This window comes from Archocentrus centrarchus, unplaced genomic scaffold (assembly GCF_007364275.1).
Source record: "Archocentrus centrarchus isolate MPI-CPG fArcCen1 unplaced genomic scaffold, fArcCen1 scaffold_99_ctg1, whole genome shotgun sequence".
NCBI classification, from domain to species: Eukaryota; Metazoa; Chordata; class Actinopteri; order Cichliformes; family Cichlidae; genus Archocentrus; species Archocentrus centrarchus.
In genome coordinates, this window is record NW_022060308.1 from 219804 (window position 1) to 236488 (window position 16685).

Here is a 16685-nt window from a genome sequence, read left to right on the forward strand (position 1 = left end):
ACTTTCAGGTGCGTACCATCACGAAGAAGAACTGAAGATCTGCTTGCCTAAGTCTATATGCTACATCAACAGAAAAATCTGGATATCAAAACAATCTGGCCACTGTTTCTGTCGCTCCTGCGAGGATGTAGAGAGGATCTCTGTATCTGCTACACTGGGTGTGCCACTCAAAATTTCTTCAGATGTTGAGACAGATACCAACTCAAGTAGAGGGATGACCTTGACTGTTGGTTTTTCAGGAAGATCTTCGATATCTGTCAGATTGCACACTTCATAATTGAATTCAGGATCTTGGTACTGGAGACTGAAGTTGACATTAAGTCCCAGTGATTCTTTAAGCTTGCCTATCAAATCCTCCACTGTAGTAGGTCTTGTATTCAGAACAACCTTTCTTATATCTGTCTCTGTGAAAATTACTCTCAAGGTCATCTTCTGGTGTGCTGCCATCTTGGAAATAAAAAAAATAGCTTATTAGAAATATATACACAAAGACATAGATATTCAGTTTAACATATGGCTTATCAAAAAAGATACAAAATTACCAATTAGGCTTACATTTAGACTCTATCCAGAGCAATGCTAGTACTGACAACACTTGTGGTTTCTCAACACAGAATATAGCGAGTGAGTGTCACTGCTGAATTTTCTCCAAATCTGTATGCTGACAGAGGGAACACATCATTCAGCTCTTTAGTTCCACCACACACAAAGAGGGATTTGCGCTGCCACAGAGTTCAAATGATCTGAATGTTCATGGTACCATGCGTCATTGTATTGCACACAAACAAGATCTCTGTGTTTATTGCCACAATCTGCTTGATCTGTTTGAAATTTGGGAGGCCTCTGAACATGAACCGACAGAGAGTATCATATCAGCACAATATCTAATTCCATCTACAGAGACTGATGATGCAACCAGAACCTTTGTAAGCTGGGGGTACTCTCTTGCAGAAAAACTTGTTGGACATTCTCGGGGAAAGATGTGATCAGTGCTGTGGTAACTTTGTCCAGCTCAACTGAGGGCTTGAAAAACGAACTTGTGTCCAAACAGTAAGCCATCATTTTCTGATGCTTTACAGCCAGTGTGTAAGTGCCACATGTCTGAAGTTGTGTGCATTACGAATGACCCGCTTGAAGAATTTATGTTTTCCCTCGAACGCATTGTCCAGACATCTGACAGTGGGCCAAATGCCTTAATCATCTCAGGATAATGCTCAATGAAGTGGTGTTTTGGACGCAATTTGAAATTTTGGGAATGTAGTTTGCAACAGTTCTCTGTGTTCTGACACTTTGCAGTCAAAGAAATGTATAGACTCTTCAGTGTGCCTTGTTGCTACAGCCAATTCAACAATATCTTTAAGGAGCATCAGAACGTTCCAGGCATCGTCCCCTTCAGGCACTTTATGGCCAATGAGAAGTGGGAGCAACCTGATTAGAGCCCAGTTCTCATGGCCATTTCCACCTATGGTCCCTTTGGTATAGAAGCCTTGGGCAATAGGCTGAGGCTGGTCAGTTTTGTCATGAAAAGCATATGCAAAAGATTTGATAGCATGGTTCTCAGTGTTTCTAATGTGAAATATTTCTTAGAAATCAGTTCTGAAATGCAGAGTGATAACTCAACAGGAACAACCCCTTCAAAAAGGTCGTTGTAGGATGTCAGGGGGATAGCCACGAGCAACATGAAAGTGCTCCAGACTGTCAGTTAGTACACATCGTCCCTTTACACAATACTGTTTTGCCAAAGTGGGATCCTGCTGTACCTCCTGTACCGGTTTGTTGTGAATGTCTGCAGTTCGGGGTTCAAAAGAGCCCGAGCTTACCTCCTTGTCTTGGATCTCACTCCTCGTTGCCATGCAGAACCTGCAGAACTTGTCCACTCCAAAGCTCTCAAAGAATCCTGCAAAAGAATGAGCAGCCAAGTTATCAGCAGCCACATACAACACTGTGCCTTTGACACATGCTCCCAACTTCTCAACATATAGGCCATCTTGCTCCAAAGAAACCAGATCCTGGATCAGAGGATGAAGAAATTTAGCATAGCCATATTCTTTTACATCAGAGGCTTTACATAAAAGAGCAAGTTGAATGGACTGGAGTGTGGACCTATATTTTGATGGCACATTGGCAAGCACCCAATACACTGCACTCATTTTATGTTTCTTCTAGATGTCCCTAATGGATTGGACACTTCAAAATCATCTGTGTAAAGTCCAACAGCGATTCTGAATTCCTCGCTGTTAAGGAGGCCATTTCCTTTACAGTACAAACCATCTCTGTATGTACTGTACTCATGTGGCACATGTTTTTTGTACTGGAAGAGCTTTATCTAAAATGTCTGCCCTGTTCAACATTTTCTGTAACATGGCATTTATAGGAACATATACAGCACTAGATTTCTTTTCCCTGGCAATAAAGTACTCAACTGGCCATAACCACATCAAAGTTTTTGTTTACATATGCTGCTCTCCTTTTAGAGGTTGATAAGGAGCCACCCTTGCCACAATACTTTAGTATGATATTGCTCTCTGAGGCAGCCCTGACTACCTGTTTCACAGTTGAATCATCTACATCTGTGTGTAGCTTCAAATGTCCTTGACTGAATTGTGCAGCAGTGGTTGGGACAGTTCACTTAAATGTAGGAGCTGTTGTATAACTTCATCGATAGAACTTTGTGGAATGTGGAGGATGGTTTGCATCTTTAAAAAAAGAGCAGCTAGGTTGTGCTCCAACTGTTTCCCAAGATCATGATGCTCTTCATTGCTGGACTCTTCGCTGCCTTCTAAATCAACAGTGTTGTTTGGGGGCCCATGTTCCTCTTCTGCCACTTCATTGGTTTCACTACCAGACACTATTTCTGGTTTGAACATCTTCCAATTGCCTGTTCTGTGCTGTTTACTTCTGTGTGCATTGAATGTGGAGTACACAGTAGTATGAAAGTTACACCCATTATATGGACAGTGGACTCTGTGATTAACTTTTAAATGTGTACTCCGCAAGTGAGTGATAAAAACTGCCTCTGTGCAAGCAGCAGAAAAATCACAGGACTGACAGTGAAAGGTCAGTGTTTCACACAGTTGTGCATCTTGGTCTTTCTGGTGAATTTTGGATAAGTGGACCCTAAGTGCACTGATGGACTTAAATGTGCATAAACACTCTTGGTGTAAGCAAGGAAATGGTACAGTTCTGGTGTAGCTTCCATGTTTTAGCCTGTAATGTTTTAAGAGGTAACCCCTTTTCTCTGATGTAAACTCACAGTATTTGCACTTCCACTGCATCTTCACACGGACCTGTAAGAACAAAAATAATAAAAATTTTAGCACACTTGTCCACAACCATGTCATCAGTGATCAAGGAAATATGGTACTTTGAAATACTGTCTCCCTTTGAAATTTCTGTTCTCAGCCTGAAAATTTTGTTTTCCCATTTCACATTAGAGTTAAAATATTGCCAAATGAGTTAGGCTTACCCTTCTGTCTGCAGACAATTGACAGGTTTAATAACGTTTCTAACTTGTTGTCAGTTCTGTATTTTAAGAGTCTGGAGATCAGAGGTGGAGAAGAAGAACTGGCGATAACCTCAGCTTCAGCTCTTTAGTCATACAAGATTTCAACCTTTGTGTCCGACCATTACATTTCAGTACATACGAAACCGTATAGAAAAAAAACGTGGACTAGGTTAACACAAGCACATGCTGTTACGAACGATGTGAAACGCTAAGCTAACGATAGCATTTAGCTGTCTTGACACTACTGGAGCGGCTTTTTCGATTAAAAAAAATTACCCTCAGAGACAGGATACACTCGGCTTAAACTTGGTGTAATAAAGGTTTATTTCAGCAAAGTACATCTCTCCTAAAGTAACTGTCCGTTATAAACTGAGACTCGTCAGTATGCTAACACTAAGCCAATGCTAACATTCGCGCTCGCCACTCCACTCGCGATATTTAACTTCGATTCCAAAACCCCTCACTTTACCAAAGTGTCGATAATGGTGGCGGTAGGCTGTAACTATAATTTTCAGTTATATCTGCACATGGAACTCAGCTATCTTTTAAGCAAAGAAATAGCTAGAATTATTTAAAATAGTTATTCTTCACACTTACCAGTCAGGAGTCGTTGAACTTGCCACGGTGCATGTTGCAGCAGGACTGAGTTTGAATATGCCCCGCCCCTTCACTTCAAAAACATAATATCTTTAGTAATCTCTGCTTAACAAGTTCATTACACTCTATATTTGTGTAGAAAAGTACAGTTAACTAATTTGATTTAGTAATGGGACAACATTTTTACCAAACACGAAAGAATAAGTAATGATTACTAAAACGTTTAATTACAATTAATATCTGGGTTAAGAGTGCACATACAGCTCATTACCACTCACCTCTGTGACACACCATTTTGTTCCCTTGATTGGAGGCCCTCAGCTCCAGTTAATATCTTAGAAGGCTGACATTTCAAACAAGGTTGGATCCTCTCTTGTTTGGAGCACATTGGCTCATTTAATGAAGGTGCACAAATAGACATTTCTGCAATGCTAGACTAGAGGCGTTTTGCTTTGATCTTTATTTTTTATGTTGGCATATGATTTCTAAATCAGCAGGTGTACTTAATGCGTTTCTTTAGAAAATTTGTTCACCTGGTATTTTTAAAGATGTGGTTTTTGCACAGAAAACCACATTTAATTTTAATTAATGAGATTTACAGGACTGACTTAAAGAAAGGAAAACTGAGTGGTTGTGTGTGTGTGTGTGTGTGTGTGTGAGTGTGTTGGTTTAGCCCAGAAAATGGTTTCACTATACACATAGGCTCTATTACTGTAAGTCCTTAAAACGTAATCTTTCGTTAATGACATGCTATTGATCTCATTTTTTCCCCCTTGAGACAGAAAATACACTGTAAAAGACAGCGCTAATGGGTTTCTTAATTTGTAATAAAATAAAATTTCAAACAGTTGACACAGGCTAATAGAAAACATGATAAGTTTTTTCTGTACTCAGATATTCAGCCAAAGAAGGCAAAAGAGAGAACTTTCAAAGGAGAAGAAAATAGACCCTGGTTCATATGCAGAGCTGTACCCCTGAGCCATCCGTCCACATAACCTCTTTAAAGGTACAGTGGATTTCAAGCCCTACCACTTTTTCTCGCTACATAATGTAGTTCCAGCTGGCCATTTTGCTTTAGAGATGTCATGCCAGGCCATAGGCATGAAGCTATTACCCCCCCCTGCCCCCCCAACCCAGCCCTACAGGTTGTTTAGAATTTCAGACAGGGCTCCGGTGTTGCCTTGCAGCCAGGCGCTTGGGGATGTCATCTCCTCAAAGCTAATTGCTGTGCCCTTCTCTTACCGAAACAAGCTCAGGAAATAAATAACTAATGTGCCCCTTGGTATGCTCATTAGCTGACTGCAAATTCACTGTTCCACAACTTTTCATGCTATCACCATCTCACTCCATCTCACTCAGCTCTCACTCCACACACACACACACACACACACACACACACACACACACACTCTCTTTTCCTTTTCTTCATTCAAGTTTATTCTTACACTTTCTGTTTTTCCGTCTGCCAGGAGAGATCAACGTAATGAGGATGATAAAGAGTCTTTGTGCAGTTCTTTTGAACTGCACAAAAAAAACTGTAGAAAATAAGACCTCTTGTTATCATTTCTACCATGAAAGTCACTGAAGTCACATGCAGTAACATTCATGCTAGAACAGCAAATGCACAGATGTTTTCTTTTCCCAGAGGTGCATTCATGAAGATAGCAGCTATGCTGTTTTCAACAAACTGCATGTAAAGTTGTGTCCTGATATATTCTGTTCCTACAAAGTAAACAGCAGGGTAGGTAGAAAGGAGTTTTTCTTTTGTTATCAGGGTAAATCATTTAAATTTAAAGTATCTTGGTGGTCTTGAAATGATGGGGAAGCTTAATGAATGGATATGTTCTGTCATGGCGGGCCGCCGTGCAGGCAGGAAGGAGGACCCCAAATAGCAGACTCGGGACAGGTGTAATTCATTCACTCGCTTTATTTACCCCAATCTGACAGACATGAGCTCTCCCTGGCATACACTTAACGGAGACGTGAAACTAACTAGACTTGACTTGAGCAAACAGACGTACATGCAGGACAGCAGAGAACAACCATCAATGACGCGACAAAGAACAAAGCAAACCCAGGGGCTTAAATACATACAGAAGGCAATGGTGGGTAACAAGAAACAGCTGGGGAACACAGGGCACATGAACAGATCTACCTAATCAACAAGGGAAGACAACTAGACAGGACACACAGGGAGTACTAAACTATCAAACTAAAACAGGAAGTAAACAAAGACATAATGCAGACTAAGCACAAACCCATAACCAACTGAAGACCCACAGAGAGAAACCAAACATACATAATCAGAGATAACCAACATAACCAAAGAACACAAAGCACTGGGCCCACCGGCCCAGGATCATGACAGTACCCCCCCCTCAAGGGCCGGCTCCCGACGGCCGCAACGAAAAACAAAACCCCAACCAGGGTGGGAGGCGGGGACCAGGACGGAGGGCTCGAGACAATAAGGCCAAAAGGGCAGCAAAGTCCAAAAAACGAACTAGTACAGAAACAAAAGCGGCAGCACAAGGCTGGAAAAAGAGTCCAAAACAAAACATGAGTGACCAAACACCCCAAAGACACCATTCAGGGGGCCTGCCAAGGAAACCACAAAAGTGGCAACTCAGTCTTGGGGCCGCCCGCGCCTCCAGCGGCGGCGGCGTGGACGTGGCGTGGCTTGAGGCCGACCGCGCTCCCAGCGGCGGCGGCAGCAACGAAGAGGAGTCACTGGAGGCCGACCGCGCTCCCAGCGGCGGCGGCAGCAACGAAGAGGAGTCACTGGAGGCCGACCGCGCTCCCCGCGCGGCGGCGAAGAGACGAGACTGGAGGCCGACCGCGCTCCCAGCGGCGGCGGCGAAGAGACGAGACTGGAGGCCGACCGCGCTCCCAGCGGCGGCGGCGAAGAGACGAGACTGGAGGCCGACCGCGCTCCCAGCGGCGGCGGCGACGACGACGACGAAGAGACGAGACTGGAGGCCGACCGCGCGGCATGCGGCGCCGACGAGGAGGGTCACTGGAGGCCGACCGCGCTCCCAGCGGCGGCGGCGACGAGGAGGGGTCACTGGAGGCCGACCGCGGGGCATGCGGCGGCGGCGACGGGGAGCAGACACTGGAGGCCGACCGCGGGGCATGCGGCGGCGGAGAAGGGCGACCCCGGGCTCTGGTGGGGAACCCTCGGGTGACGTGGAGCGCTCGGACTGAGCAGAGACCCCCACCGGCTCGGACTGAGCGGGACCCCCTGGCTCAGAGCGCTCGGACTGAGCGGAGACCCCCATCGGCTCGGACTGAGCGGGACCCTCGTGCGCGGAGCGCTCGGACTGAGCGGGACCCTCTGGCGCGGAGCGCTCGGACTGAGCGGAGACCCCCATCGGCTCGGACTGAGCGGGACCCTCTGGCGCGGAGCGCTCGGACTGAGCGGAGACCCCCATCGGCTCGGGCTGAGCGGGACCCTCTGGCGCGGAGCGCTCGGACTGAGCGGGACCCCCTGGCTCGGACTGAGCGGAGACCCCCATCGGCTCGGACTGAGCGGGACCCTCTGGCGCGGAGCGCTCGGACTGAGCGGGACCCCCTGGCTCGGACTGAGCGGAACTCCCTGGCTGCATTGCAGGGCGCGCAGCCGTCTCCTCCGACGACTGGGCTGCTTTGCAGATAGATCGGGTGAGTCAGATGGTGAGGATGAGGGTGACAGGAGAGCTGACTGAGGGCGAGCTAGTGCTACAGGAGCGAACTGCGTGGAAGCAGACTGAGACTGGGAGGTGGCTGGAGCTACAGCAGACTGAGGCTGAGGAGAGCGGCTGACCGAGAGCTAGGGAAATCAGGCTGCGTGGAAACTGACCGAGAGCTAGGGAAATCAGGCTGCGTGGAAACTGACCGAGAGCTAGGGAAATCAGGCTGCGTGGAAACTGACCGAGAGCTAGGGAAATCAGGCTGCGTGGAAACTGACCGAGAGCTAGGGAAATCAGGCTGCGTGGAAACTGACCGAGAGCTAGGGAAATCAGGCTGCGTGGAAACTGACCGAGAGCTAGGGAAATCAGGCTGCGTGGAAACTGACCGAGAGCTAGGGAAATCTGGCTGCGTGGAAACTGACCGAGAGTGAGGGAGAGCTGACTGAGATGGCTGGGAGTGAGCTGAGGCTGAGGCTGACTGAGACCCTGCTGCTGCAGTTAACGCTGAAAACCGATGCGAAGGCTTGGACCTGGCTGCCCCCACCCGCGGAACAGGAACGGGTGCAGAGGTCAGCCCGTCCGTGGCTGCCCCCACCCGCGGAACAGGAACGGGTGCAGAGGTCAGCCCGTCCGTGGCTGCCCCCACCCGCGGAACAGGAACGGGTGCAGAGGTCAGCCCGTCCGTGGCTGCCCCCACCCGCGGAACAGGAACGGGTGCAGAGGTCAGCCCGTCCGTGGCTGCCCCCACCCGCGGAACAGGAACGGGTGCAGAGGTCAGCCCGTCCGTGGCTGCCCCCACCCGCGGAACAGGAACGGGTGCAGAGGTCAGCCCGTCCGTGGCTGCCCCCACCCGCGGAACAGGAACGGGTGCAGAGGTCAGCCCGTCCGTGGCTGCCCCCACCCGCGGAACAGGAACGGGTGCAGAGGTCAGCCCGTCCGTGGCTGCCCCCACCGCGGAACAGGAACGGGTGCAGAGGTCAGCCCGTCCGTGGCTGCCCCCACCCGCGGAACAGGAACGGGTGCAGAGGTCAGCCCGTCCGTGGCTGCCCCCACCCGCGGAACAGGAACGGGTGCAGAGGTCAGCCCGTCCGTGGCTGCCCCCACCCGCGGAACAGGAACGGGTGCAGAGGTCAGCCCGTCCGTGGCTGCCCCCACCCGCGGAACAGGAACGGGTGCAGAGGACAGCCCGTCCGTGGCTGCCTCCCCCCGCGAAACAGGTACGGGTGCAGAGGACAGCCCGTCCGTGGCTGCCTCCACCCGCGAAACAGGTACGGGTGCAGAGGACAGCCCGTCCGTGGCTGCCTCCACCCGCGGAACATCTCTTGCATGGAAATGGGTGTCTGCAGTCTTTTCTGTGGCCAAAGTATCAGAAGTAGTTTTATGGGTCTTTGAAGGAAAAGGGAGTTCAGTCCAACTCAGTATTCGCTCTACATAACTATGAGTTAATGGTGGTAATGAGTCCGTAAGCCAGGGGTGTTCTATTATTAGTCCATGAAGTCTGTGTGCTATGGCTTTCCCCTGCTTGTCACAGGGTTGCCGAAACCACTGAATGCACAATTCCAAAACATGTTTACAGGAGTCCTGCTTAAATCCCTCACTGGGCTGTTTACACAGTGGTTTACAACAATCTGGTTCCATTATTTTCTTTTTGGGGTGCAAAGAAACAGGCATAGACAAAGAGTCACTCACGGACATGATTAATGGTGTATGAAGCGGTGACGGCTGTGTGGAAACCTGAAGCTGTGGTGACTGACTCCGCGGCGATTCTCTCCGACGCTGCCGGGAGCTTGGCCTTCCTCCCTCAGCGGCAGGCAGCGGCGAAGCGGAAGCGCTGGGAGGCCAGGGACCCCTGTGTCCCAGGAACCGGAAAAACGACTCCTCCGGAGTCATTCCGGGCGGCGGCTCCGGCGAAAAGTCTCTTTGCTTCCTCCGGGTTCTCGTCCTCCGTGGCTGCGGCGTGGAAAACCGCGGCGTCATACCGCACGGCTCCGGGGACGAATCATGCAGCTGCTGCCAGGAATTCCCCTTCCGCCATGGCTGCGGCGCCCGCTGAGGAGGGGAGGGACCAGTGAGCGGAGTGACAGGTGAGCGAGCGGCAGGAGACAAAAAAATTCCGCCAGTGCGGATAACTCGTGGCTTAGGAGGAGGAGGTGAGTGGCGTCGCCGGGGACCGTTCCAAAAAGCAGGTCCCCCCAGCGCCAGGCGAGTGCCACTGTAGGGGTCGGAGTCTGCGGGGTCCATTCGTGGTCGCGTCATTCTGTCATGGCAGGCCGCCGTGCAGGCAGGAAGGAGGACCCCAAATAGCAGACTCGGGACAGGTGTAATTCATTCACTCGCTTTATTTACCCCAATCTGACAGACATTAACATGAGCTCTCCCTGGCATACACTTAACGGAGAGACGTGAAACTAACTAGACTTGACTTGAGCAAACAGACGTACATGCAGGACAGCAGAGAACAACCATCAATGACGCGACAAAGAACAAAGCAAACCCAGGGGCTTAAATACATACAGAAGGCAATGGTGGGTAACAAGAAACAGCTGGGGAACACAGGGCACAGGTGAACAGAATCTACCTAATCAACAAGGGAAGACAACTAGACAGGACACACAGGGAGTACTAAACTATCAAACTAAAACAGGAAGTAAACAAAGACATAATGCAGACTAAGCACAAACCCATAACCAACTGAAGACCCACATGAGAGAAACCAAACATACATAATCAGAGATAACCAAACATAACCAAAAGAACACAAACACTGGGCCACCGGCCCAGGATCATGACATGTTCACGCTGTGATTTCATTGCACATACATACAGTAACACTGCCTTTATTTATTTTATTGTATTTTTTGTAGTGTTTCTTCTGCATGATACCTATAAAGCTGTGTGAAAGATGATTTCACTTTTACTTCGCCATCAATTTGGGACTGGGATCTTGTCACCAGTCTTCATACACTGTGCAGTTCCTCCTGACTAGATTATATCTGATCACAAAGTTTCTCATAAGTGTTTGTTTCACCTTTAAATAGTTTACTGAAAGTGTTGCTAAGTACTATTTTTAGTCTAGCTTATGAAAGCTCTCTGCTGTTTTCCTACTGAATTTACCCTCAAAAGATTGTCAGCTTTCATTTTGAAATATTGATTACTTGATAAATTATTGCTTCTGACGGGGGAATGTACTCGGTTTAAATGGATGTAAACCCCTATGCTACCTCATGGTATTGAAAGGACTGGCTTTGGGATATGATATTGTGAGTTTGGTTTTGGCAGTGTTATCTTTATGCCAGTGAACATGAAGTAAATGCAAAAACCACAATCCTGGTATTGGCAGAATATATAGGCTATCTATGATGCATCCACAAAAACTGTTGATAAAATAGGAATCTTTGGAGTAAAGACTGACTAACTGAGCTTTATTTTTAGGCACAGACGTGATACAAACTAAGGTGTGAAAAAGCCCATAATCAAAAGCTCTATAAACCTTGGTGCAGTTTTCTGCCTTTTTTTTCTCTTCTACTTCAGTATCAACAAATGTTTCTGTTTTTTCTCCTTTTTTTTCCCCTCTCTTTTTAGACAGTCCACTCCAAAGACAAGCTGTCCTTGGCTAATCAAAAGGCTTTGGTTGTCGAGACAGTTTTAGTTCTCCATTAATGAACTACGGCTGAGTCATATCTTTAAAAGGACTTGCACAAATATATCTTGATAATAATAGAGTCTAGCTTTTTTATTGTCACCACAAACCCTTTTTAATGGCTATTCTTCAGCTGGACTCTCGTGATACTGCGGTAAGTGTAAGAAATAGAAATGTCACTAGACATACCATCACAGAGGCTAAAACAACAGAGAGAATTACTAATAACCGGCACTTCCCACTGGAGCCTGTATTCAAGTGCAAAGGGCAATGCGTCTCCAAAAACCCATCTCCTGTGCCCAAATGGGAAAATATAAATATGTTACCGTCAGTAATGACTATCTTTTAGAATGTATGACCTCAGACAACAATTAAGCAATTTATTAATTGCTTAATTGAGAAAGCATCTACAGAATGAATTATCTTGTTTGGATCACAAAGCACGTAGCCTGTGTTCAGAGACCATGGTGACGAGGAATGTGACACAGCAATGGATTTTAATTTCTTCACATGCCAAAACCTAAGGAGTAGGGACCAATAGAAAGCCTGTATCAGCCTAGTTTAGATTAACCATGAATGTTGTGGGGCTGAGCAGCTATTCCTTAACTTAATGACTTTGCCTCAGGTAATGGTAGAGAGCCAGAGCATCTCCCAAATTAATTTTAATTTGAGAACCTCAACTCAGGCCTAATCGATTTATCCAGAGTCCCATGCTTGCTTTATAGATTTCCATAAAATATACACAAATTATACGTACAGATGCAGCACACACACTTGCATGCACACACCAGACTTGTGAGGACCTCCATGACTATTCTGTTCCCAAGATATAGCCCTAACTCTCAATCCTAACCCTGTTCACGACATACACTGACAAAGCCCCAACGGGTCTCTCCGTGACAGGATTTTGCATAGTGGCCACACACAGTATTGTTGTATAATGAGACACACTTGGCACAGAACTTTTTTCACACACACAACCATTACAAAAGGAAAGACTGTGCAAACACACCGGACTGACTTGTTGTGTAATCGGAATGTGATCCACTTGGTGCAATAAATTTGAAAAGACTTGGAGACACATCGGCAATTATTTTTATGACAAAAGCACAATAGCAGAAGGCATTTCAAAACATGTATGCTCCCACTCTAATTGGAAAAGGAAAATGAATGCAGGACACTTTAGGTCCTAACAATGCAAAATGTAGTGTGTACAGCAAACTTTATTGGCCTTTTAAAGGCTGTTTAGTGAGTTTAGCATAATTGTCAGAGACAGCTGGTGAGAAATGGCTCTCTGACGCTTCGATCTAGTGAAACAGTGATTTCATAATTTAGTGCATATCCAACATTTGCATATTGAATTACATTGTATTTATTTATTACATTACTTATTATCTAATTTGCACATAAAATTCAATATAAATGGGATACTTCTTGTATTCCACTATATTGCATATTATTATAGGACTTAGATAGCTATATGGTAGTGTGTTAGCATAATTTTAATGTACATGTTACATGGCACGTGCCGTACTCCATAAAAAAGGACTCAAATGGGGAACCCAATACAAACAGCCTGTGAGATTCAACAATGTTTACTGCAATAAAGCACAACAACAACAGTGACTTGAAAGGGGCTAACAAAAATCTTTTGGCAGGTTCTCGTGATTTACAGGCCCGTCATCCATGAAACCATTAGACACTTGCATAAAGGGGTCCTGGGAATCCTGAGAAGGAGAAGGGAATCAATGGGAGAATCAAAAGCCAGGGAATACTAATAGCAGGAGGAAACACTGGAGACCTTATTTAACATTATGTGGGCTTCCGGTCTGGGAGGTTTAATAGGTCGCGTGCTGATGAAGTTCCGTAGCTCCGGGAGGAGGTAAGAGAGGGCAGGCAGGTGGTACCAAGCGAGCGTAGTGATCCAATTCCTGAGATGAAGGAAAAACACAGGAGAGGATTGCAGTACAAGATGGTGGCAAAGATAAACTAAACACGGGAATCCGAAAGCACCACAGACTCCAACACAAAGGCCTAGTTACCGCGAGAAGATAGCAAACTCTCAGGTGAGGAGTGGAGGACACTACTGATCCTCAAATACCCGATCCTTGACGAGCCAATGAGAACCAGGTGTGACAACCTTCTGCAAGGAACAAGACTTCCAAAGGAAGGAGGATCAGCCCATCCCAAACCTCTCCAAACCCTCACACACACAAATCACACGCCATGACAATACAATGCAAACTATTAGTTTTTACTTTTATTTCCCCTAATGCAAGGCAGAGTATGTGTGCATGTCAGCTGTTAACTAGTGCGTTCAAGTCCGCTTGATGTGCGATGACACTTGATGCCTCACTGTATCTACAGTAGCTTTGGTTAGTGTGTATTTGAGTAGATGTCATGGAAGGAGTGCTGACAAGCATATTTTTAACTCTGATGTTAATATACCAGGATGAATAATTTACAGCTTGATAATAATTATATAAGGCAGCCAAGCTTCAAACTGTAGAAAAATCAGTTAGCTTGCTCAGTTGTAATCATGGGGGGATAACATGAAGAAAATCACTGCTTCCTGCAGTTCCATGTGAATAACTTAAGCTTAGAAAAAGCTTTTTTATCAGTTGAACAACAATATCTTCCATTTTTGGATTGCTGTCAGGGCACTCTGAGGCCCCCACATCACTCATGTATCTGTTTTCTAGAAATTCCTGCCAAGGGAGGGTGAAGTCTCTCTGTTGCTGGATAATATATTAAAGTTTGGTAAAAGAGAGAAGAAGAGAAAAATATGAATCAGGGAATAAAATGGTTGTTATTTTTGCACAAAAATGTTTTTTTTTTTTTCACTACAAAGACCTCTAGCTGGGTCAGATGACCTAAACATTATCTCAGTGAGTGAAGACACTCAGGGAGCTTGCCTTTGTGCGAGAAAAGGTTTATTTCATTTTTCAAAAGTTCATTACCGAGAGAAGCAAAGAAGGTGCTACTGTATGCTGAAAGCAATCATTTTTTTTTTCAGCATTTCATAATTGGAACTGGTCAATTTAACTTGCAACATAAAACACCGGGCCTCTTCTGCGAAATGTTAGCAGACTGAGATGTCTTCCGACCACAAAAAAAAAAAAAAAAAAAGTAAAACCTTGGAATTTCCCCCATGCATTTTAATAATTGAAAACTGTGAATTTTCTCCCCATTGTCTTCATGTGATGTACAAACAGTGTCGGGCCTCATTTACAGTCAGGGCTGCTCAGACCACTACATGCATTCAGATGCGGTTTTGTTGCCAAGCTCAGCGCATGAAAACGAACAGTGGATTGAATTGTCAGGCTGTAGCCATACTAAGAGGAGCCACTGTGCAGTGAAAAATGGAGTTGCAGACTAATGTCTCCCCTTGGAATAGCTCTCTGTCTGGGATGAGACAGCCAGTCTGTATCTTTTATCTAAAGGCATCGATGACAACAAATCCACTTTATCTGAATTTGGGTTTGAATGTTTGACACAAATCTCTGGAGAAATAGTTTAGGGGAAAACTCCCCCAACAATCAGTCTGAGACCAATGAGCACAATTCTCCAAAGAAAAATTAATAAATGCTTTTAGTTTGAATTATTCAAGTACTCCTCTCCGGCTAACAAAATTACGGGTTAGTGCTGGATGTTTGTCCAGTAAATAATATTAAATTACATAAATAAAACAATGGATGGCTTTGAAAGTTCCCATGAAAAGGATAGTGAAAATATTTTGAAATTATATTTTTCCTTTGGGCAAAAAGTGTGGTTTCAAATACTTCGCATATTGTTTTTCCGAAACTTAAAACACATGTCCAGGGTTAATGTCGTGACCTTGCCTTGGAGTATGTTTTTAGAGACCCACTGAGGACAGTGGCAACCTGTGCCCACCCCGATATTTATGCACATAATCATACGCTCAGGCCACCAGAGAAACCTGTCAAAATCAGGAACCAATCTGCAAGAGTGATTAGTTATGCCTGACTGAGTTTGCCGAACATTCTCCATCTGCATGCACAAGTAATGTATGGAATAAGCAGAGGTGGAAATAAGGCTGGAGACTGACAAGGTTAAGCGGATGCAGATTCAGAATAAACAGTTTGGCATGGAAAAAGGTCACTGAGGTCTAATAGTTTGAAGGTTTTTTGAATTTTTTTTTCCCTCTTTAGCACAATAACAAAATGGCCAAATGTGCAGAAAAAGAATGACACACAAAAAAAGACAAATACACTTTGATTATGGGCAGAAGTTGGCTTAAGTCAACCCATTCAACATTTTGGAGATGGGTCTATGGTGAAGAACAGTATCGGTGGACTCCACAAATGTAAAAAGAAAACATATTTTATATGGGGATATTGCTTAAAAGTCATTCAATTGAAAAAAAAAAAAAACCCTCATATTTAATTAAATGAATGTTTGTGGTTTTACATTGAAATCCAGGCGTTTCTGAAGAAGCTGATCTAAAATCAGTAAAATAAATCTGTGCACAGATCTTCGTTTGTTGTGAATGTTTGACAAACATAGTGACCCACACTGAGACAGACACTGTTCACTGTGTGCTTTGTAGGTGAACTACAAAGTCAGTTCAGTAGTTGATCAGCTACCAAGTGCTCAGAACTCATTCTGCAAATGTATGTGAACCTTCAGCTGGCAGGCCAGCAGACACAATATAATTAGATTCAAGTGCATTTCAGGACCAATCAGAGAGAGAAACACATTGGTTTCTATTAGTAAGATTCAAATCTAAGTTTAATATTTGTGGAAGACATTGTGATGCAAATGCCTAAACAGATAAGAACTCTACCTCCCAATTAATTAATTAATAATAATAATAATAATAGTAATAATAAAAATAATAAAAAAAGAATGATTGATGATCCTTTTCTTTAAAACCGGTCTTCATGTAGCAGCCAAAGGGAATTAAAACTAGCTACATTGCTGCTCTTGGTAGAAGAACCAAAGTATAAGACCGCAGCTCAATCTCCATCACTCTCTGCTGGAAAAGCAGTCGTGTTTGGGAACTGCTGTCTCCCCGTGTGTCAGTCGGAGATCAGCCTATAGGAAAGGACACATGAGCTGGCCACATACGTGTCTGCTTGGTGGGATAAAGGCACATGTCTAAAACCTCTATCATCTTAATGTGATTTCTTTCGAGAGCAACAGGCATTTACAGCACACAGAGAATTATATAAGAAGTATGGTGCCCAGGATTTGGTCTTCTTAGACCCAGAAATCCTTACCAGCTGTCAGTCATTAAAAAATAAATAAATAAAAC

General features: G+C 45.3%; 1 long non-coding RNA gene across 1 annotated transcript; it reads right to left on the bottom strand.

The window, feature by feature from the left end:
* Positions 1-316: 316 nt before the first annotated feature.
* Positions 317-4264, bottom strand: LOC115778058 (uncharacterized). Its single transcript, XR_004019746.1, has 4 exons — positions 4103-4264; positions 3254-3287; positions 1821-1897; positions 317-447 (listed from the first exon to the last, which is right to left on the bottom strand). It is a non-coding gene; the product is annotated as an uncharacterized LOC115778058 (long non-coding RNA).
* Positions 4265-16685: the final 12421 nt, after the last annotated feature.